The 23,286-nt window shown below is 41.4% G+C and overlaps 1 protein-coding gene across 3 annotated transcripts in view; it reads right to left on the reverse strand.

Annotated features, from left to right (window-relative positions):
- The window catches only part of LOC145534859 (uncharacterized), a 305,098-nt gene that overhangs the window by 260,174 nt on the left and 21,638 nt on the right, over positions 1-23,286 (reverse strand). The gene's annotated exons all lie outside the window — the stretch shown is intronic.

Here is a 23,286-nt window from a genome sequence, read left to right on the forward strand (position 1 = left end):
GATAAATACCAATAAAGGATAGCATATAGTAAGCCCGAATCAACTAAGCAACTCTGAGAGATAAGAAAATAAAAATTTATAAAATAGGGGGGCCAGGACTTCCCTGGCGGTCCAGTGGGTTAAGGCTTTGTCTTCCATTGCAGGGGGTGCAGATTTGATCCCTGGTTGGAGAGCTAAGATTCCACATGCCTGGCAGCCAAAAACCCAATACGGAAAACAGAAGCAATGCTGTAACAAATTCAGTCAAGACTTAAAAAACGGTTCATATCAAAAAAATCTTTAAAAAAAAATAAAATGGAAGGGGAGCTAAATATCTTCTGCAAGGTCATATAGCAAGATTATATGCACTGTACGTACTTTTGCACAAGTAATATCTCTTATTTATTAAATCTGTCCTATGCCAGGGACTGTGCTGAACTGTTTCTATAGATTGTCTCATTTATTCCACATTAGAACCTGTCTAAGTAGTTGTTATCACTATCCAACACTGCAGATGAGGAAAGAGACATTCGGTGAAGTTAAATGAGGCACACAGCAAAAACGAGAAAGCTGGATTCTTCTCCAAAGTCTGTCCCACTCCACAGCCTGTGCCCTTAATTCCTATTCCCTACTGAACTTGTAGGATCATGCTGTAAATGTGATTTCCTTCTTCACATCCTTTAAATGTGACTTTGAGTTGCCACTTGGCTACACAAAATACAAAATATTCGGCAGTTGTAATTGCTGGGCGTATAAATTATGTGAGTCATCTTGAGCAAACAATGTTTAGATTTGGATACCCAGAGTCACATAGAGAGAAAAAAGAAAAGAGAATCCCCAGGTTGTGATTTTGTATCAGAGAATGACAATTAACATTCCAGGAATCACCCCTGCTAATTAATCATGGATGTCACTGATTGCTGTAGGACACATGGATAAGAAACCACTTTTAATATCCAATTCTATATTAAGGATAGTGCTTTTCATGATTCTAGGAGAAAAGATAGGTATTAACATCTTTATAATGACATCCATTTATAATGCTTATAGAGCTAGCCTACCATTTCGAAGTCAGAATGCTGGCTTTAAAAGATGTCTGGAGACTGGCCTTTTGCTTTCAAAAGATTCGGTCCAAGGTTTCTGAATTCCTACCTCTCGCTACCAAGAAAAGTGAGCATTCTTTCACAGCAGCTTTACACTCCTAATGCGATACCATCAGCAGTGATGACTAGAATATGTGATTCTGGTCATTTTTGTAACAGCGAGCATCCACTTGTGCTGATTCATCCACAGATTTTCCGGCCAGATGCCCCATTGGCAAAGCCCTGGAGCCTTCCCCTCATTAGTTCTCCGCTCCAGCCATCCGAGGTAATTCCTTCCTCTCCTCTCTCTTGAGCTGCCGGTTGCAAACAGAATCTATCCAAGGAATAAACAAACCTTTGGGAATGGCTAAACCAGGTTGCTCTCTGAGATCCACGTGGGAAGTGTCCGCTAAGGTCAGAGCTTGACCTTGAGAGGGGGCTAACTTCCCCTGTGCATGGTTGAGAGCAGGAAACACAAGGTCACCAGCAAAAAGAAGAAAATAAAGGAAACATTTGCTACTGTGGAGAAAAAGCATCTACGTGCTTCACAATCTTCCTTCTGTTCAAATTTGGTTTAAGTATTTGGTTCTGGCTAGTTTTTGTTTTGTTTTAAAGATTTATGTATTTTTATTTTTGGCTGTGCTGGGTCTTCGCTGCTGCTCGGGCTTTTCTCTAGTTGCTGTGAGTGGGACCTCTTCTTCATTGTGGTGCACGGGCTTCTCATTGAGGTGGTTTCTCTTACTGTGGAGCACAAGCTCTAAGCTGCGCGGGCTTCAGTAGTTGCAGCTTTCAGACTCTAAAACACTGGCTCAGTAGTTGTGACGCAGGGCCTTCATTGCTCCACAGCCTGTAGGATCTTCCCAGACCTGGGATCGAACTGATGCCCCTTGCCTTGTAAGGCGGATTCTTAACCACTGGTCCATCAGGGAAGCCCCCGTTTTCTATTGTAGTAGAACTCTGAAACAAGAGTTTAAGTGAGCTAGACTTTGAGTCTCACCACTAAGAGAACAGAGAGAGAAATAGCGCAGTGTTTGTATGCATGTCACAATGCATGAAATTTTTTTTAACCAGCAAAATCATGTTTCAGCCCCAAAGGTTTCAAAGGTCGCCAGTGACTGGGGGTGATAGTGATGTGAGGACTATTGAAAATATGCCATTCCCACATGGCTTACTTACAACTTTGCCATGAAAGACACCAAACAGTCAGAGCCTGGAGAAGAGAAAGGAGACCAGACTTCATTGAGTACTTACTGTGTGCACAGGTGATTCACTTAAGGTAGTGTATTACATCCTCCAAGACATCTTTCCAGTTAGTATCATTATCTCTATTTTCTGGTTGTGAAAAAAGAATCCCAGAAAGATTAACTTACCCAGAGATCCCTGGAAAGTAAGTTGGTTTAGAAGGAATTTAAACTAGGTGCTTCCTCCTTCACCCAGCAGTGGGAAGCTAACTAAACAAGAAGAAGGAGAAAGCCAAAAAAGACATCCGGTCCTTGGCTAACAACTGAGCAAGCATGATTTTTTTCAATATGCCTTTGACAATCACGATAGTCAAAGAAAGCACTTCCAAGCGCTCTGGATATGAAGTCTGACATGATTACAATCTCCCAGAACACAAAATGGCTTCCCCAGTGGCTCAGTCGATAAAGAATCTGCCTGTAATGCAGGAGACCCGGGTTCAATCCCTGGGTCTGGAAGATCCCCTGAGGGAGGAAATGGCAACCCACTCCAGCATTCCTGCCTGGAGAATCCCACAGACAAAGGAGCCTGAAGGGCTAGAGTCCCTGGGGTTGATAGAGTCAGACAAGACATAGTGATTAAATCACCACCACCAGGGCATAAAAAAAAATCCTCATACAATTCAGTACCTGATGAAAAGAACAAGGTTAATTACAGGGCCATTGATTTTTTTTTTAAGTTTTAAATATACAGGATCCATATGTAATTTTGGATTTATCAAATATTTATTTGATACCTGAAGTTTTATTCTTGATTATATAATAGAAGTTGTTTCTTAAAGAAAATATATAAGCAAGGGAGAAACACGATAATCTGTTAATAACCCCCGTGAGTTAGTCAAGCCGTAAATTCAACAACTAAGTCAGCACTTCCCATGATCTCCAATGTCAACACATACTAATAATAGGAAAAATCTGCAGGCAATAATCAACCTTCTCTAGGACACTGGACTTAAAGATAGAAAATTATAAAATGACAGCTTGTGATAGATCAAAGATGGCTACTTTAAAAAAAACATTAGCATTCTTCCCATCAAGAGTTGGGCTTTTGACCACTCTTGGACTAAATTCCCTTGAATCTAAGTGGGCTTGACTGCTTGATCAATAGAATATGGTAGAAGTGACTCTTTCCATTCCTCACCTAGACCTTAAAAGCCCAGCAGTTTCTTGGAACCTAGTCACCATGCTGTGAGGAAGCCCAAGCAGTCCCTCGAAGAGACTCAGGTAGAACAGAGATGAGGTCCTTAGCCACAACTCCAGCTGAGCTCCCAAAGAAAAGCCAGTGTCAAGTATGTGACAGCTGCCACAGAAGCGATGCTTCAACCCCATCAAGCCACCTCAGCGGATGCTGTGCTCAGCGTGTGTATGCACTAAGTCACTTCAGTCGTATCTGACTCTTTGCAACCCCACGGACTATAGCCTGTGAGGCTCCTCTGTCCGTGGGATTATCCCAGCAAGAATACTGGAGTGAGTTGCCATTTCCTACTCCAGAGAATCTTCCTGACCCAGGAATCAAACCCATGTCTCTTATGTCTCCTGCACTGATTGGCAGGAGGGTTCTTTACCACTAGTGCCACCTTCAGCAGAGATAAGCTAGTCCCACTGCAGTCCTGCCTACAAATGGCAGATTTGTGAGCAAAATAAATGACTGTGGTTGTCTGAAGCCACTAAATTTTAGTGTGAACTGTAATTCAACAATAAATAACAAAACACATTTCACTGCATCCTTAGCATTTAATAAAATTTGAAATTACATGGATATTTGTTTGTATGTTGTTTATCGTCTGTCTCTCCCTCTAGAGAGTCAGCTGTTTCATTCATCTCTCGATACACAGCACCAAGCCCGGTGCCTTGCCCTGGAGAGCTGCACATTAAAGTCGTTGTTAACTGAATAAATGAATGAATGAAGCCTCTCTTCTGGGTACTTTCTGGGGCGTCAATGATCTTTGCAGAGTGTGTTACCCAAGACTGGGTCAGTTCACTAGATGATATCAGAGCAGGATTTCTTGCAAATACTTTCCCCTTCTATCAGTGCAGCCTGACAGCAAATGAGCTAATTCAGCAACCACATTCTAAGCTTCATTCACGTCATGCTTTCAACTCAAATGCCTGAGCCTTTTTTCTATATACTACTCCTAGATAACAGTTTCCCTTTTCTGTAATTATGCTTGTCCACACCTGGCGGGTGCCTTTAACTGTTCTCTCCCCACCCTTGCCTAAGGTCACTGCAACAGATAAAAGCAACCATCAGCACAGGAACTGCCCCAGGCTCTGCCTGCAACCTGCCTCCTGCTCCCTCTTCAAGGATTCTCTGTCACAGATCTCTATCTGGCTGCCTTTGTAGTCTGATGCTCCCTCCCCACCCCACCCTCAACCTCTTTGGATATTACTCTTGAGTGGCTTGGCCAGCCTTTTTTTTTAAAAAAATATTTAATTAATTTGGCTACACCAGGTCTTAGTTGCAGCATGCAGGATCTTTTAGTCACAGCATGCAAACTCTTAGTTGCAGCATGTGGGATCTAGTTCCCTGATCAGGCATGGAACATGGGCCCCTCTGCATTGGGAATGCAGAGTCTTAGGCACTGGACCACCAGGGAAGTCCCTTGGCCAGTTTTTGATTCAGCATCTCCCTGGGACAACGCCATCCTGCCTTCTACACTCCCATCCCCCACACCTGAATGCCACACCCAAGTCCAGGCTTTAGAACACATCTCCCTCACCTTTTAGAAGACAAGAACCACGGACAGTACAGGTGTGTGTGTGTGTATGTGTGTTGAACCCAAGCATGAGACTTTACATTTACCCCTGTTGAAATCTATCTTGCTAGATTCCACCCATTGATCCAATATTTTTTTAATTTTTACTCTGTCATTGAATGTATTTGCTAAATTCATCCTGCTTCCCATAACCAACTAAAACGATTAGTGTGCCACAAATGATCTCATCAGATCACTGATAACTGATGCTGAACAGGGCAGATTAAAGACAGAGCCAGGATGAAGATGACTAATCAGCAATCCAGGAACTGGTGGTTCCATCAATACTACCTAAACACTGGATCCTCCAATCCACATGACCCCTCAAATTCTCAAGAGTTTGCCGAGTGTCTTACTGAGATGGAGTAGTTTGTTTGCCCATGTAATTCTTGCACCCCACGTGCAGGCAGCACAATTAGAACTGGAAATTTTCACTCCTGTGAGAACTGGGGCTGCCATTAACTTTACTCCCATCTACCCACTAGGAAAGAATGTGGCCAGAGATCAAGGTTCAAAATAGGGTGTCCTGAGCTCCAGCTAGTGATAAAGAACCCACCGGCTAACACACGAGATTCAAGAGATGCAAATTCGATCCCTGGATTGGGAAGATCCCCTGGAGAAAGAAAGGGCAATCCACTTCAGTATTCTTACCTGGGAGATCCCATGGACAGAGAGCCTGGTGGACTATAGTCCATGGGGTTGCTAAGAGTCAGACACGACTGAGCACGTACGCAGACAGGCACGCACACATGAGCTGTCCTCACTAAGAAGGTCTCTGGGGACACCTGGAAGCGATCATGGTCTGCTCAATGCTGACCAGTGCTCACCCACCTCTCAGAGAGCCACAGAGCATCCAGATGGATCCCCCTGCTTGCTCTGGTTGGATTTCTTGAGCAGGACAGATTGATCACACACCCATATGGCTGTAGTTCAAAGCAGTGAGTGAAGCAGCAAGGTGCCCAAGGGACAGAATGTCTTTCTGCCAGAGCAAGAACACAGACAGTTATAAACTTCAAACTCTGAACCCCAAAACGCTACTATAATGGAGTAGAAATAGGGAAACCATTCAGGTAAGTCTTTTGAAAATATCTTGCACTATTAGTATCTTTTGAAAACATCTTGCACTATAAGGAAGGAAAGAGAAAGGGAAAGATTACTTCCTCTAGAGAAGAGGATGGGAAGGCTACTTTTAATCTGACTTTCCTGGTCCTCAGTCTCTAAAAAAGATGCACCTAAAAGCTGAGAAATGGGCCAGGGTGGGTAGGGGAGGACGACTAGTAATTATATTATGACTTATTGTTTTTATATTGACATTTTTATTGATTTTCCCCCATTGACTAGATAATGCTGGTTAATGATTGATACATGTCTTCCCTAACAAAAATATTAGCAACCAAAGAAAAAGACTAGAACACTTTTCTACTGTTTGAGGAATTAAAGACAACATACTACAGATGCATCTTCTTCTTAGGTGACGAGCTCTGACGACCATTTAGGGTGAGTAATATGAAAAATGTGAGCAAAGCCAGTCAGAAAATGATCAGGACCCAGAATTTGTAGCTCAAATATATTTTACCCCACTTTCTATAGCACATCCAATTTGGCTCTTAATTAAATCTAAAAAATGTAGAACCATTCTCCAATTTTTTCTCCTAGAAAAAAAAATTGCAATATTTTATGGGGGGAAAAATCAATTTCTCTTTATCAACTCAGAAGAAATAAGCATGAATCTTTCAACTACACAAACATAAAATTATAGATGCCAAATATCAGAAAGCATGAATCCAAACCACTTTTTGAAAATATCAAGAACAAACATACCTTTGTTCATTCATTCAATAAGTATTTAATGGGCATTTGCTATATGCAAAGGGACTTCCCTGATGACTCAGTGGTAAAGAATCCACCTGAAATGGAGGAGCTGCAGGAGACACTGGTTTGATCCCAGGGGATCCCAGAAAATTCCCTGGAGGAAGAAATGGCAACCCACTCCCATATTCTTGCCTGCAAAATCCCATAGACAGAGGAGCTTGGCAAGCAAGAAGAGTCCATGAGCTCACAAAGAGTCTGACTCAACTGAGCAACTAAGCATGCATGCACAATATGCAACATTCATTACTAAATATTTTGAGGGGGATCCCAAGGCATATAAAAAATCATTCTTCTTTTCCAGAATTGTAAAATATTTTCTTAGAGGTAAAATAAAATCAAACATCTACAGCAATAGAAGAATTGTATTTCAGTTCAGTTCAGTTGCTCAGTCATGCCCAACTCTTTGCGACCCCATGGACTGCAGCACTCCAGGTTTCCCTGTCCATCACCAACTCTCAGATCTCCCTGAAACTCATGTCCCTCAAGTCGGTGATGCCATCCAACCATCTCATCCTCTGTTGTCCCCTTCTTTTCCCACTTTCAATCTTTCCCAGAATCAGGGTCTTTTCCAATGAGTAGGTTCTTCACATCAGGGGGCCAAACTACTGGAGTTTCAGCTTCAGGATCAGTCCTTTCAATGAATATTCAGGACTGATTTCCTTTAGGATTGACTGGTTGGATCTCCTTGCAGTCCAAGGGACTCTCAAGAGTCTTCTACAACACCACAGCTCAAAAGCATCAATTCTTCGACACTCAGCTTTCTTAACAGTCCAACTCTCACATCCATACATGACTACTGGAAAAAACAAAGCTTTGACTAGAGGAACCTTTGTTGTCAAAGTAAAGTCTCTGCTTTCTAATATGCTGCTTAGGTTGGTCATAGCTTTTCTTCCAAGGAGCAAGCGTCTTTTAATTTCATGGCTGCAGTCACCATCTGCAGTGATTTGGGAGCCCAATAAAATAAAGTCTCTCACTGTTTCCATTGTTTCCCTGTCTATTTGCCAGGAAGTGATGGGACTGGATGCCATGATCTTCATTTTTTGAATGTTGAGTTTTAAGCCAGCTTTTTCAGTCTCCTCTTTCACTTTCATCAAGAGGCTCTTTAGTTCCTCTTCACTTTCTGCCATAAGGGTGGTGTCATCTGCATATCTGAGGTTGTTGATATTTCTCCTGGCAATCTTGATTTCAGCTTGCCCTTCATCCAGTCTGGCATTTCACATATAAGTTAAATAAGGGGGGGTGTGACAATATACAGCCTTGATATACTCCTTTCCCAATTTGGAACCAGTCTGTTGTTCCACGTCCGGTTCTAACTGTTGCTTCTTGACATGCACACAGATTTCTCAGGAGGTAGGTAGGGTGGTCTGTTATTCTCATCTCTTGAAGAATTAATGTATCTCAGAGCATGTTAACTAACGCTTGTAAAGTCTCCACCATCCGTTCACATTGTGATGATTTACCATTCAATACAAGGGTCAGTGGCAAAGAAACATGTAGAGAAAACAGTTTTCCATGCCTTAGTTTTAGTGTCTCTAAATGAAACCTAAATCTATTATTGGTAACATTCCCATGAAGGGTCCTATGTAATTATTTTTCTCCTTCTGTTTCTCCCCTTTCTGTTCTCCCAGTCTCTCTCCTTCCTTGTCTCCTGACAATCTTTAAAACAAAGTATAATTCTCCCTAGAGAGCAATAATGGTTCTACCAGGAGGCTGCCATCCAGAGCAACACAGAGAAGTCTATGTGTCCAGGAATCAGTATTTTTTTCTTCTTCTTCTTTCTTTTTGGGAAATTGGTATTTTTGTGTCCTGAGTAACAATTTTCTTGTGAGGCCAGGGTTGAGAGCAACTCCCATACTCGGTCTGACTCTCTGTGTTTGGTCTCTGTACTTGGAGGAGTAGAAAGAGGAAAAAGCTACGAATGTCAGAAAGATACCAACAACATCAATGTACCCTTAATACAGTGGGTTCAGTGAGAATTATGAATGTCATAGGAAAAGGGTGTACAGAATGTGCAGGGGAGTGCTGGGATCAAGTCTTGATTTTAAAGAGGTGACTCTGTTGGAGTCTGAGGATCATGAAAGTTAGCAAGAGAGAAATTACAAGGGTTGAACTAAGCCCATGGCAGCAGGAAGAGGGAGGAGAGAGGTACGTCGAGATCTTGGGATTTGCAGCTGCCTCATTGTGCCCCGACTTTCTGCACTGAGCAACAAAGGGAATCAGTGGAGCTGTATTAAGTGAAGAAGGGCATCTCTGAGGGGCACTGGTCCCAGGAAAAGATGAAGCCTGTGCATCTTCTTGGAAGAACTTCATGATTATCCCAGATATAACATGTAACTGATGTTCAGCAATCCCCAGAGTGAGGGACGCAGCTGTTACCTTGGCGAGCTTGGCTGAGTGCTTCTTTGTCCCCTTGACTCTGAAACCAAACAGTAGAGCCATGTTGAGTGGCTATTGGGATTTCTTGATTGTGTTTTAAGATGACTATCTTTTTTTCAATCAGAATTCAGATGAGCCAAAAAAATAAAAATCAGTCCTTCAATGCTGCTGGAATGTTGCTTTTCATCCTGTCCCTAACCTCAGATTTCCAGAACCCAGGGTTCTTATGATTCTCATCCAAAGAGAGGTCTTGGATTTGCTATGATGCCCCAGCCCAGGAGACAAGCAGGAGGTGTATGAGGCGCTGGATCACAGCTGGGTCCACACTACTTCTCAAGCAAAATTTGGTGGCTTTGGCATAGGAGAGGGAGAATGGCAAAGCTGAGGGTCATATATCTACATCTTTAGCTCCTTCTCCAAAGACTGGTTCTCTGAACACCAGTTACCTGAGCTAGATCAGACCATCCTAGGCCAGTCAGGAACCCTTATTTCATCTGGAGAATACCACAGCACCCTCTCCTCCAGGAAAATGAGAGTGGTGATTTAAAATGCTAGAAAGTAAATTAACTGCTCCCCAGATTCCATGCAACATTTCACATTCACATGTGGTCACATGGTGTGTGTATGGTGGTTCTGTTTTTGTTTGTTTGTTCGTTTTTTTATTCTGACAAATGCTCAAAACATTGTCAAGGCAGAGAGAATTGCAATCATGACTTGTTACACTGACATTATTCACACTTGCTAATGATTAACTCCCTTTGACACTGTAACGTTGTAGACTGCAGAGTTGAACAAACAGCTTCAGGGGGCCCAGAAATGAGTTACACTGCACTGGGCCAATGCCTTGGAAGAGCTCCAGTGCTATTTCCCTAGTTTAGACTTGTCCTAAGGGGCATTTCCATTTGGGGACCTGAAGTTCTGGAATTCCTTCCTCTTCCCGGTTCAACAAAACTCTAATTTATTGACCTTCAGGGCACAGTGTAAGACATCTGTTAAGTCTGGCATTTCCTTGACCTACACAGAGAATTCTACTGGATAAAAAAAAAGTTCAACTTTTTAAATTTCAGGTTTTTTATTTACTGCATACAGGCATTCAGACTCTGATCTAAAGGAGGTATCTTTTAATAAACCCAGGAAACAAAAACGTGTTGCTTCTTTGTGTCAAAGCTGCTCCCTTTGAAGCATCACCTCAATGCAGTGCTCTCTTTCAATGTAATAAAACTTTGGATAAATAACCAAATTTATTGTACTTGGGGAAGAGATGGAAATTTATTGAACAACAAATTTTTGTGCTCTGCATGGAGAAAATCAGTCCTGCAAGAATGTGAGAAAATTCTTGTATTCAAGCCAAACAGTTGTTTTCTGAGCCCTGCCTAAAAGCTCATGCTCACCTTGGATGAAAAAGATAATGAAACCTGAACAAGGAAAAGGAATAGATAAGCTCACAACGCTGCCACTCTGCCTGTGCTCCGCTCTGAAACTGACAATGTCAGTTTCAAAGATGGAGGAAAGATAAGCTAAAGGTGATGGGGTCTCTACTTAAAATGTGGCATCCCCTGGGTAACACTTAATATTCTCCTCTCTCTGATTCCCTATCACCTGCCTTTGCCAGCATGGGAGATGTCCATTGGATTTAAGCTGAAAGCGGCTTGAGGTTAGATTTCCACAGTCCTTCCTTTAGCTAAAGAAAGAGGTAGGGAGAAAAACAGATACAGTATATTAACACATACATGTGCAATCTGAAAAAAAATGGTATAGATGATCTTATTTACAAAGCAGAAATAGGAGACACAGGTGTAGAGAACAAGTGTATGGATACCAAGGGAAAAAAGGAGGGGGTTGAATTGGGAGATTGGGATTGACATATATACACTATTGATACTATATATAAGAGAGATAACTGATGAGAACCTACTGTATAGCACCGGGAACTCTACTCAGTGCCCTGTGGTGACCTAAATGGGAAGGAAATCCAAACAAGAGGGGAGATATGTATACATACAGCTGATTCACTTTGCTGTACAGTAGAAACTAATACAACATTGTAAAGCAACTATACTCCAATAAAAAAATTTTCTTTAAAAGAAAGAGGTGGGAAACTTGCAGGGCTGGTGGACTCCCAATCCCATTGTTCTATCAGGAACAAGCTTCACTATCTTTAAAAAAAAAAAAAAAAAAGCCAAGTTTCTATCCCAAAATGAGAAATTTCTTTTTTAGTATATCCAGATCAAAAGGGGAAATAATTCCAATTTGTTTATAGAAAATGCAGACATGCCTGGGGGTGATGATAAATTGAGATCTAGGTTTCATGTGGGATTTGAGTCTGCACAGCTTACAATAATGCAAGACTGTTTGCAATGTCTTTAATACAATGTCCTCAGACCTTTCAAAGCTGGTATAATTGAAAATCGTAGACAGGGGAAGATTAAGCTGTTTGATCAAGGATAGAAAGAGATACATTTTCATTGAACTTTAAGAGGATCCAGGAAGTTGAAAAAGATGTCCAAAAGTAGTCTTATGACTACATATAAGAATTTCAGCAGTGACCACATAACCCTCTTCATGCAACATGTTCATTATCTAATCATCTGAACTAAAGATAGCATCAATGTTTGGAGAAAGAAGGAAGACATCTTAAGATATTTTTTTCCCTATATGTCAGTATTGAAAAACACTAAAATTATATATCTTAAACATGTGATCCCTTGGAGAAGGAAATGGCAACCCACTCTAGTATTCTTGCCTGGAGAATTCCATGGACAGAGAAGCCTGGCAGACTACAGTCCATGGGGTTGAAATGAGTCAGATATGACTAAGTAACACACAAACATGTGATTATGTATACTTTTTGCATGTTTTCTGAAGTACAAGATGGAATCCCTGGAGAAAGAAGAAAGGGAATCTCTTGTGGTTCACATGAAATCGCTAACAATAATAAAAAGTAATTAAGCTTAGTAGAGGGTCAAAGATACTGCCCCGGTAGGCTATTTTCTTTTAGATTTCCAGGTGCAACAGTGAAACTACATTGACCTGCCTGTGCTTTTTTTTTCTCTAAGAATGACTGCAAAGTTGGCTACAATCTACAGATAGAGACTTCGGCTAACTGGCCCGTGCCCAGATCCAAACCATCAGATTGGTTTTCACCAGCATCCTTAATTACACCAGAGTCATCCAGCAAAACAGAGCAGGGCACCCTCCCCCCCACCCCAACCATGGCGTGTGGTTTTTGCTGATCAAATGCAAAGCAGTGCCAAGACCTTCTTAAATACTTTAGCCTAAACCCTGTAGCTATTTACAGTGGTAGGAAAAGATTGGAAGCCAAGATTCATCTCACTTTCAGAGCTGTTTCAGCTTTGTATGTTCTGCTCCAAATAGCAAGTTTTGCAAGGCCTCTGACTGCAGAAGCCAGGCAGGAAAGCAAGTTTTGGCTGCAAAAGGAATGAAAAAATAATAAAAAAAGAAGAATCTGATTGTGATAAGAAACAATGTCTCTGAAAAATCCATAATCATCTCATTGGCTATGGTTGCTATAACACAGACTGGTGGCTTAAACAACAAACGCTGCCTTTATCTCATTTCTGGAGGCTGGAAGTTCAAGATCAAGGTGTCTGCTGGGTTGGTTCTTTCCGAGCCATATTTCCCTGATGTCAGTCCTCTCCCTGGGTCTTCACTTGGTCTTCTCTCTGTCTGTGTCCTAACCTTCTTTTCTTACAAGGATCCCATGTGTACTGGATCAAGGCCACCCTGAGTTCCCTTTAGCTTGACTGGCTCTTTAAAGACCTTAACTCCAGCAGTCACATTCTGAAATACTGGGTTTGAAGGCTTCAACACATTTGGAGTGGAGGCAGCTCAGCTCAGAACTATAGTTAAATACTCTAATGTCTCCACCGGGGACTACTGCGAGGAAGACAAAGAATCACAGATACAGAAACCTGGAAAACTGCATTAGATTTCTTTGAAACAATTCAATATGCCTGCGCTTGAGATGGAAAAATTCAAGAGCACTGCTTCCTCCACCCTCCATCCCCAGAAGCCTTCAATCAATCCCTGAAATTATATTAGAGGTTTTTCAGAATGAAACAAGGGCACAAAGAACCATGCTCCAGAGGACTTCCCTGGAGGTCCAGAGGTTAGGACTCCACGCTTCCACTGCAGGGGCACAGGTTCCATTCCTGATGGGGGAACTAACATCCCACATGCGATGTGGCATGGCAAAAAAAAGAAAAGAAAGAAGAAGAATGTTCCATCCTTTCTTCAGGAAAAGGGAGTAAGAGTTTGTTGATCAACACAGATACCTTCTTATGGCCCTTGAGAAACATGAATGACACCTAGCATAATATCCAGTGTGTAGCAGGCCCCCTCAGTACAAGTTAATTGTATCAAAATTATATGGTTTGAAAGAAACACGAGTCTTGTAATCACCAATATTACAAATAAATTATTTCTAAGAACTCAGAAAATCGATGCCTCCCTAAGATCAGATGACTGAAACACATTTCAATTTCCTTCCCTGCTTCCCCTTTTACAATATTAATTTACTAAATAAACATGTATCCAGGATCTACTAAATTCCAAGAGCTACCCTGGACACTGGAGGTGGCGGGAGACAAGGCAGACAGAAAAACACATGGGTAACCCAGCCATAGACAAAAACTATAAGGTAAGTGTGATAGTTACTCTTATGTGTCAGCTTGGCTGGGCCACAGTGCCCATATAGTGAGTCAAACATTATTCTGGATCTTTCTGTGAAGGTATTTTGGGGATGGAATTAACATTTAAATCATTTAAGTAACACAGATTACTTTCCATAACATGGATGGGCCTCATCCTATCAGTTGATTGGAGAAGGAAATGGCAACCCACTCCAGTGTTCTTGCCTGGAGAATCCCAGAGACGGGGGAGCCTGGTGGGCTGCCGTCTATGGGGTCGCACAGAGTCGGACACGACTGAAGCGACTTAGAAGCAGCAGCAGCATCCTATCAATTGAAGGCCTTAACAGAACAGAGAGGACCTCCCTCACCACCCAGAGCCACAAAAAGGAATTCTTCCAGCAGATGGTCTTTGATTCAAAGTGCAGTTCTTCTCTGAGTCTCCAACCTACAGCCCTATCCATCAGAATTGGAGCTTATCAGCCTCCACAATGGTATGAGTCAATTGCTTGCAATTAATTTCTTTCTTTGGAGAATCCCGACTAATGAGGTAGGCTTCATTTTTTTAAACATCCTCCCAAATTACACACAGTTTCACAGAGGAACTAAGATCTGAGTTAGATCTGCAGAAGAGAATGCTTTCTAAAACCAGCTAGTTATAAATTTGACTGTGGACTAAGCCAAGCAGTAGTATTTCTAAAAGCAGTTTCCATAAACCAGCCAAATATTCTGGAATCCAAAGATCTCTATAAAAGATTGTTTCTAATTTTATGTTTCTATTTTGATAATCTTTATAAATATTAGCGTGAGCATTCTTGGTATCACTGGGAAAGCTGTGTAATATAACAGAGCACTTTCATGCAGTTTTAGCATCTCCAATCACGTTTACATCTATAAAAACTTTGGAAGAAATAACATTAAAACTGGATCTATAAGTGACATGATAGGAGAATTTAAATACCACATGGCACACCCTGCAATTGCTTTGCCCAGTAGTCAGATCCAAGGAAAGCAGAGGTACATGCATATAAATACACATATTCGTTCACATTTTTTTAATTTACTTTGATATTTTAATAAGTCTATAAAACAGTAGATTAAACTAAAATAGAAATGGTTTACAACCTAGAAGTAGCACATGAAAATTGCATAGTTGAGCTTTGAAGAAGAAAAAAAAAAAGAAAGAGAGAGGGAAGAAGGAAGGAAGGAAAGGAAAGGAAGAATTTATTTTCTTTACTGAAGGATAATTGCTTTACAGAATTTTGTTGTTTTCTGTCAAACCTCAACATGAATCAGCGATAGGTATACATATATCCCCTCCCTTTTGAACCTCCCTCCCATCTCTTACCCCATCCCACCCCTCTAGATTGATACAGAGCCCCTGTTTGAGTTTCCTGAGCCATACAGCAAATTCCCGTTGGCTATCTATTTTACATATGGTAATGTAAGTTTCCATGTTACTCTTTCCATACATCTCGCCCTCTCCTCCCCTCTCCCCATGTCCATAAGTCTATTCTCTATGTCTGTTTCTCCATTGCTGCCCTGTAAATACATTCTTCAGTACCACTCTTCTAGATTCCATATATATGCATTAGAATACAATATTTATCTTTCTCTTTCTGACTCACTTCACTCGGTATAATAGGTTCTAGGTTCATCCACCTCATCAGAAGTGACTCAAACGCATTTCTTTTAATGGCTGAGTATTATTCCATTGTGTATATGTACCACAACTTCTTTATCCATTCATCTTTTGATGGACATCTAGGTTGCTTCCATGTTCTAGCTATTGTAAATAGTGCTGCAATGAACAGTGGGATACTTGTGTCTTTTTCAGTTTTGGTTTCCTCAGGGTATATGCCTAGGAGTGGGGTTCCTGGGTCATATGGTGGTTTTATTCCTGTTTTTTAAGGAATCTCCACACCGTCTTCCACAGTGGCTGTATCAGTTTACATTGCCACCAACAGTGCAAGAGAGTTCCCTTTTCTCCACACATTTAGTGTTTGTAGACTTTTTGATGATGGCCATTCTGACCCGTGTGAGGTGATATCTCATTGTTGTTTTGTTTTGCATTTCTCTAATAATGAGCTAGTGTTTAGTAGACTCTTTAGTGTTTGTAGACTTTTTGATGATGGCCATTCTGACCCGTGTGAGGTGATATCTCATTGTTGTTTTGTTTTGCATTTCTCTAATAATGAGCTATCTTTTCATGTGTTTCTTAGCCATCTGTATATCTTCTTTGGAGAAATGTCTGTTGAAGTCTTTTTCCTAGTTTTTGATTGGGCTGTTTGTTTTTCTGGCATTGAGTTGCAGGAGCTGCTTATATATTTTGGAAATTAATCCTTTGTCTGTTTTATCATTTGCTATTATTTTCTCCCATTCTGAGGGTTGTCTTTTCACCTTGCTTATAGTTTCCAGAAAGGAAGGATTGTAAAGAAAATGGTAAATATATTGATTGATTGTAGATATGGTCTGGTCAAAGAGTCATTTTAAAATTTTAAGGATAGCCACTAAACAAATAGAAATCAAATATGTAACAGAGAATAAAGTGAGGAATTTTTAAAGTAGGAAAGCTAGTAAAAAAAAAAATAAAGAAAAAGTAGATAGAAAGCATAAAAGGAGATGGTAAAAATAAATTTTAAATATCAGTAATCTCATCCACATAGTAAATATCACTTACTAATTAATATAAATGGATCAAACTCACCAGTTAAAAGACAGAAATTCTAAGATTGGATAATTTTCACTCAAAGAAAATGAAGGGGATTGTAGAACAAGATAAATGATATCACAAAGGAAAACACAGACTTCATAAATGCAGAATACAAGGCATTCTATAGGAAGCTAAAACAAACAAACAACAACAACAAAAAAACAATTAATGAGGAGAGATCCTGAACCTGCAAGTACCTAATAACAGCACCCCCCAAATACATGAAATAAATATTGGCAGAGGCATGAGAAGTTGAAAAGTGATGAGCAGAGTGGGAAATTTTAATACGCTGTAGTGGGTTAAATTGAGATTTCCAAAAGAATGGCCCCCTCCTGCCTCCCCTCCAAAATTTGTTCATGTGACCTTATTTGGAAAAAGTGTCTTTACAGTCTAAATCACGGATGAAACCACTCTGGATTATCTGGGTGGGCCCTGATAACAAATTCAATAAGACATCTTCTTGTAAAAGACAATAGAGAAGACACAGACACAGAGAAGACAGCTGTGTGAGGATGGACACAGTGGTCCAAGTGATGCAGCCACAAGCCAGGCAATGTTGGGAGCCACCAGAAGCTGGAGAGGAAAGATTCTTCCCTACAGGTTCGGGGACTCGGAGCCCTGCCATCACCTTGATCTCAGACTTCTGGCCTCCAGAACAATAAGAGAATAAATTTCTGGTTTTTTGAGCCACCAAATCTATGCGGATTTGTTACCACAGCCCTAGAAAACCAATACATATACCTCTATCAATAGTTGTCAGATTAAGCAGGCAAAAAATAATAAAAATATGTAAAAGATTTAAACACTATAATTAGCGATTTTTGCCTAATGGGCATCTGGGCACTCCTGCAGTCAATTATGCTTTAAAAATACACATTCTTATTAATTGCACAGGAACTGTCTATATGAATTTGAGCAATATTATAACAGACAATAATTTAAGTCAATATCATAGAGCTGAAAAAAGAGCAGGTGCATTGCCCAAGTGTAAGAAAAATTGGCTTAGAACTTTCTGACCCTTTAATCTGCTGCAGACAGCCTGTCTTCTTTGTGTTTAGAAGAAAAGATAGTTCACTAATTAGCCACAAAGAAACAACTACACCCAGGCTCTTAGTTTTACCTATTATGAACAACTCTTACAGGAATTCAAATTTTCGAGGACACATAAATTCCATTGTCATTTCAAAATAAGCACTTATGCTGGATTCATTGTCATCATTACTAGCAGGATAATTACTCTTAAAGTAACAGTCCCCAGAAGCAAGAAGGTTTTTTTTTTAATTTTTTCCTTCTTCCTGGTGTTGCTGATCAACCCGGAGGCTTCATAAGTAAAGACACACAAAGTTAACATGCTTAAATAAATTTTGCATGAATCAGATCGTACATTTTACATGCCTCTCTCAAAACGAAGTAGGTTAACAAGTGTAACACCTGGACATTTAGATGGTCAAGATAATGTTCAAAATTCATGATATCTATCTGTCTTTCTTAACCAGCTTCCCTGGTGGCTCAGATGGTAAAGAATCAGCCTGCAATGCCAGAGACCTAGGTTTGATCCCTGAGTCAGGAAGATCCCCTGGAGAAGAGAATGGTTACCCACTCCAGTATTCTTGCCCGGGAAATCCCATGGATAGAGAAGCCTGGCAGACTACAGTTCATGGGTTCACAAAGCGTCAGACATGACTGAATGACTTTCACTTTTCATCTTTCTTAACTAGCATGTGCATGCGTGTATGTGAGCTCAGTCACTCAGTCATGTCTGACGCTTTGCAACCCAATGGACTGTAGTCCACCAGGCTCCTCTGTCCATGGGACTTCCCAGGCAAGAATACTGGAATGGGTAGCCATTCCCTTCTCCAGGGGATCTTCCTAACCCAGGGATCGAACACAGGTTCCCTGCATTGTGGGCAGATTCTTTACCATCTGAGCCACCAGAGAAGCACTTCTTAACTAGTATACTAACATGAAACAAGAATCAAAATAGAGCAACATGATAGGTGGGTACCAGGATTGTGACCATCTTTTCCTTTCTTTCTGCAGTGCATCATTTATACCATTACCTCCTTGGGGCAAACACTGGTTGTTATATTTTTTTCAGCACACTTCTATTTAACCATGAAATGTGTGTATACTTCCAGCTTGTAGAAATATTAGATGATCATTAAAGGAAAAAACTCTTTGCCACTTCTGCAAACTATTGTGTCTCCTGGCCCCCAGTGAGGGCAGAAATCTTTAGAGCTGAATCCATTTGGAAGGAGAGATGTTTGCCCAGTGAAGTGTGAAATGTGTCCTAGGATATCTGGGAGAAAGGTCACTGTGCCAGGGTTTCCATTTCATGAGCTGTACACTGTCACGGCATTTCCTGGAGAGATTATGTAATGTTTTTCGACGAAGACCTCTTTGGTTGCCCACTCTTCGTGAAAAGCAAGCTTTGGAAGGGACGGGGGAAGGCCTGAAAAGACAATTCCTTTCGGCAGCTATGCAGATAAAGCCACAGGGTCTGATGACGCATAAAATACTTTAAGTTCTAACCAGCTCTTACCACAGAACAGTGTCACAATCACTTCTAACAGTGAGAGCCAAGTCTGCCAGCAGACGTCATGTGATGGGTTCCAAATTTCTCCTGCATCCTCACTCTTCCTCATGTTGTGGGGATTTTTTTGGTTTTTGGTTTTGGTTTGTTTTTTTTTTTTTTGAGACTAGATTGATTGCTTTTGAATTCCCAGGCTAGAGACCTACACTAATGTGCATGACTGCCTTAAAGGGGTGGGATGATACCTGCTGAGAAGCCATCTCCAATGTGAGGGAAAATCGAATCTGGAACCATCAACTTTTAGGCTAGTCCAACCCCCTCCAAAGATAAATAGTTTCCGAATCCTTTCTGTCCTTTTTGCTTCCTTTCGTCAACTCCCCGAGAGTTTCTGCAGCCCTGCCGTATACTTCCTTGTCCCCTGTTACATTTCCACAGAACTCCCACTCCGCTGGCTTTCCCTGTTTGTGCTGTGCTCAGTCACTCAGTCGTGTCCGACTCTTTGTGACCCATGGACTTTAGCCCACCAGGCTCCTCTGTCCATGGGATTCTCCATGCAAGAATAGTGGAGTGGGTTGCCATGCCCTCCTCCAGGGGATCTTCTGGACTCAGGGATTGAACCCAGGTTTCCTGTGTTTCTTGCATCGCAGACGGATTCTTTACCCACTGAACCCCCTGGGAAGCCCCCTTCAGCTGTTTAGCAGGTGCCTAGAGGAGTGTGGGGGTGGGGTCTCTATATTCATGAGAGAAACATGGCATGTCTCCCACAGGATACAATGTGTCTCCAACTGAAGATGGGTTGAATGAGGGGGTAGAAATTCAGCTATTCACCTAAGTAATTTGAAACACTGCTGCTGCTGCTGCTGCGAAGTCGCTTCAGTCCTGTCCGACTCTGTTCTGTATTAAAACAAACACGGATGTGTTATGGATTCACATGCAAAAGCCACATTAATTTTTAAAGTGAAAGGGAGACTTCAAAGAACTTTAGCATCTGTGGAGGGTGGCTCCTGGCTGCACCAGCAGACTCTCTGCTCATCCATTCTCACTTTCCTCTACCTGCCATGTGAGCAAGGGCACCTAAAAACATCTGCCCAAATCCCAGACTGCTCTCAGCTTATTATGGACTTCATTCATCACCTTGAGCACCTACTATGTGCCAGAGTGCATGACTATAAATACATTTAGACACAGCCCTACCTTGAAGTAGCTTGTACTTCAGAGAGACTAACATGATTAAGTAGCTATGATAGAATGTCACTTTTTAAAAAATACTCAGTATATTCATTCATTTATTTATTTATTTTTGGCTGCACTGGGTCTTCATTGCTGTGCACGGGCAAGCAGGGGCTACTCTCTCACTGTAGTGGCTTCTCTTGTTGAGGAGTATGGGCTGTAGGGTGCGGGCTTCGGTAGTTGTAGCACACCGGTGCAGTATCTGTGGTACACGAGCTTAGTGTCCTGGGGCCTATGGAATCTTCCTGGAGCAGGGATCAAACCCAAGCCCCCTGGGCTGGCAGGTGGATTCTTAACCACTGGACTGCCAGGGAAGTACAGAATGTAGGTTTTATAAGACATACTTATAATAAAGGTATATCTAACAGCTATAATATCACACATAAGGTGGCAATTCACCATTTTGGACACTACCAAAGAAGAGTTCAAAGTCTGGCCATCTGGCTGTATTCTTTAAACTGTGTATATTTCTCTACCACATCTCCTGCTATCAGCAAAGCCTGCCTTAGGCAGTACATTTCTGTGTCTAGTTAATTTATTTTCCAATAGTACCCAATGCATATGGACCCTAATGTATTATTTTGATGCTATGAAATGGTATTGGTTAAACACAATATTATGGGTTGAACTGCATTCCCCCAAAGAAAAATAGGCTTCAGTTCTAACCCCCAGTGTCTCAGAATATGGCTTTATCCAGAAATAGGGTCTTCACAGAGGTAAGCAAGGTAAAATGAGGTCTTTAGAGTAACCCTAACCTAATATTGAACTGTGGTGTTGGAGAAGACTCTTGAGAATCCCTTGGACTGCAAGGAGATCAAACCAGTCAACCCTAAAGGAAATCAACCTGGAATATTCATTGGAAGGACTGAGGCTTAAGCTGAAGCTCCAATACTTTGGCCACCTGATATGAAGAGTCAATTCACTGGAAAAGAGCCTGATGCTGGGAAAGATTGAGGGCAAGAGGAGAAGGGGGTAGCAGAGGATGAGATGGTTGGATGGCATCATCGACTCAATGGACATGAATTTGAGCAAGCTCCAGAAGATGGTGAAGGACAGGGAAGCATGGCGTACTGCAATACATGAGGTCGCAGATTTGGACACGACTGAGCGACTGAGCAACAACAACAACCTAATATGACTGGTATTCCTATAAAAGGGAGAATAGTAGACACCTATCCACAAAAAGGAAAAATAATGGGAAAAGAAACTGGGAGAAGACCATAATGGGACTGGAGCGATCCATTTACAAGTAACACTAAGGATTGCAGGCATCCCTCCTAGAGCCATCTGACAGAGCCCGGCCCTGCTGACACCTTGATCTCAGACCCCCAGCCTCCAGGATTGTGAAGCAGTAAGTTTCTATGGTTTTGAGCTGCCCAGTTTGGGGTTCCTGCTACAACAGCCCTAGGAAACTGACACATACATGTTCTCCATTTCAGAATAAGTTTATAATCTCTTTTCCGAAAATAAACCTCAGCTCTGTCATCCTCAGCACATTCTCTGCTCAAAGCTAGCCTCCAAGTAAATGTCTCTACTGCAGTGGTTCTCAAAGTACCATCTCTGGACCAGCAGCAAAGAGCATCAGCAGGGAACTTGTTAAGAAATGCTGGTCCCCATTGAGATATATATATTATCATGTATAAAATAGATTGTTAGTAAGAAGCAGCTGTATAGCACAGGGAGCTCAGCCCAGTGCTCTGTGATGTCCTAGACGGGTGGGATGTGGGGTGGGGAAGGCTCAAGAGAGAGGGGATATGTGTATACTTATAAGTGATTCACGTTGTTGTACAGCAGAAAATAACACAATATTGGAAAGCAATTATCTTCCAATTAAGAAAGAAAGGAAGGAAGGAAGGGAAGGAGGGAGGCAGGAAGGGGAAAAAAAAGAAAGAAATGCTGGTTCCACCCTAGATCTGTGAAAATCAGAAACTTAGAGCAAGCCATTGGGGTGAATGTGGCTTGAGAACCACTGCTCTACTGCATGTGCCAGCCAATCTCACTTGCCCCTGAATCGTACTCTGTTCCAAGTATTAAGGATTATCGGGTATTCATTCTCATCTTCTGAAATATCACAAGAGTAAGAATAAGCTCCAGGTTTCATATGATTTTCTCCCAACTGAACCTGCAAACACCCTACAGAGTTTCTTTGGAAGATTCTTTAATTCTGTGATAGACAAAACTGGCAAGGGAATAATGTGTAGAGATTTTTGCAATTTTCTCCCACACTTGGAATTGGAATCCCAGGTGCCCTGATACCCAGGACCCTCTCCTACATCAAATTCAGCAGACCGCCCCATCCAACCCTATCTTTTCCTGTGATATTCCATGCTCCCTAATCTCCTTCTCTCTCCCCCTCCATAAAGTCCCCATTCACTCAGAAGACTGGAGTCAACAATGTAGAGGAAACTGTGGATTCATTCATTATTAAAATATGAATGACTCACAGTCCTTCTTCTTTAACTAGACTAGGTTGCTTGATTTTACTTTAAAGGTGATATTTCACCCAAAAGAACTCTGTTTGGGCAGAACTCTAGTTGAAAAAGCACAATGTAGAAATAAAACAGAAATCTGTTTGTTTTACTTATTTTTGAGGGTGGGTTTGAGGAATGGATGACCGGTGCCCTTTAAATTACAAGTTCCTGAGCAAACACTCAGCTCACATGAGGCCAGTCCTGTTTGGCAGTTCTTACCCATTCCTGGTCACCAGGCTGCCAGCTTGTTGACCTTGAAAAAATGGCACCAGGCCTATCCTTCTACTTTTGCTACATTCTATTTTGGCGTTGGTTTTTTTTGTTGTTGGTGGTGGGGATTTTTTTGTTTTTTGGTTTTTTTTGATATTTCAATTTTTTAACAGGAAA

Source organism: Giraffa tippelskirchi, chromosome 14 (assembly GCF_054371585.1).
Source record: "Giraffa tippelskirchi isolate mGirTip1 chromosome 14, T2T-mGirTip1v1.2.pri, whole genome shotgun sequence".
NCBI classification, from domain to species: Eukaryota; Metazoa; Chordata; class Mammalia; order Artiodactyla; family Giraffidae; genus Giraffa; species Giraffa tippelskirchi.